Consider the following 1,372-nt stretch of genomic DNA (forward strand, 5'->3'; position numbering starts at 1 on the left):
CGTTCCACTCCACACGAGTTCAGAAACTCGAGCCAGGAGATGCAGGGCAGCGCCTGCACTACTGTCAAGAGTTTCTAGCCTTGTATTACCGGAATGAAAACTGTTTGTCCCAAATCCTGATGACAGACGAAAATCTGTTTACCAGAGAAGGCATTTTCAATCAGCATAATTTACATAATTATGCTGTTGAAAATCCTCACTCGGTGAGGGAAAAAAATTTTCAGTCACGGTGGAAAGTGAACGTGTGGGAAGGAATAGTGAGTGACCGAGTCCTACTTTCCCAGCTACCGGATTATGTGAATGTGAGTGTTCATCAGGCCCGCATTCGCACACATACGACATCGAGGCGGCAAAATAATGATTTTTTTCCATTTTTGTTTTTCTTCAGGGTCAACAGTACCTCGCATTAATCACGCAGACTCTTCCTGAAATGCTGCACGATGTACCACTTGCAGGTAGACCTCGGTGGTTCCAGCAGGATGGAGCACCCCCTCACTGTGCTCGAGACGTCACCGCCTTTTTAAATGCTCAGTTCCCTGGACGTTGGTTCGGTCGTTATGGCCCACTTCACTGGCCTGCACGGTAAGATTACTCGAGAAAAATAAAGTGTTCCGGAAAATAATGAATTTCCATTGTCATTAGATCCCCGGACTTGACGCCGCTAGACTTCTTCCTTTGGGGCTATCTAAAGGACCAAGTCTACGAGACCGAGCCGGAGACCGTGGAGGAATTGGTGGCTCGACTGCATGTGGCCACTACCAATGTCAGTGCTAAGATGCTCCAACGAGTGAGGATGGATGTACTTCGAAGGATTCATGCCTGCGTGGCTGCTGGAGGAGGCCATTTCCAGCACCTGCCAGCATGAGCTGCATTCACAATCGGCCTTTCTCAGGGCCATCAAAAATAAAACGTAGCGCAACAAAATAGTTTTGCTCTGGTTTCTTCTTCTTTGGTCATTAGGCCTGTCACCCATCTATCCACTTTCAAACTCCCCATTCTTATCCCCACTCTTCCAAAACAATTTCCAAAACCCAAAGAGGAAATTGATTTTTTTTTCCATTGTTTTTCTTTTCATGTCGGTTATTAGGCACGTCATCTATCCTCTCATCTACTCATAAACCCCCCATCTTCATCGCCGTGCGTCCAAAATCATTTCCAAAAGCAAAAAAAGAAATTAAAATTGAAATTATTATTATTTTTTTCTTTTGTTTTTCGTTTTTTCTTATGTCGGTTATGAGCACGTCCTCCACCTATCCTCCCATCGACTCACAAACCTCCAACCATTATCGCCGCGCGTTTAAAATAATTTCCGAAACGCAAAAAAAAAAAATCAAAAGTTGAATTATTGTTTTATTTTTCATTTTTCGTATGT

General features: G+C 43.9%; 1 long non-coding RNA gene across 1 annotated transcript; it reads left to right on the forward strand.

Annotated features, from left to right (window-relative positions):
* The first annotated feature begins 184 nt into the window (after positions 1 to 184).
* On the forward strand, positions 185 to 741 carry LOC107046757. Its single transcript, XR_001461604.2, has 3 exons — positions 185 to 302; positions 389 to 582; positions 643 to 741. It is a non-coding gene; the product is annotated as an uncharacterized LOC107046757 (long non-coding RNA).
* Positions 742 to 1,372: the final 631 nt, after the last annotated feature.

Source organism: Diachasma alloeum, unplaced genomic scaffold (assembly GCF_001412515.2).
Source record: "Diachasma alloeum isolate Michigan unplaced genomic scaffold, Dall2.0 Dall_scaffold_01889, whole genome shotgun sequence".
Lineage (NCBI taxonomy): Eukaryota > Metazoa > Arthropoda > Insecta > Hymenoptera > Braconidae > Diachasma > Diachasma alloeum.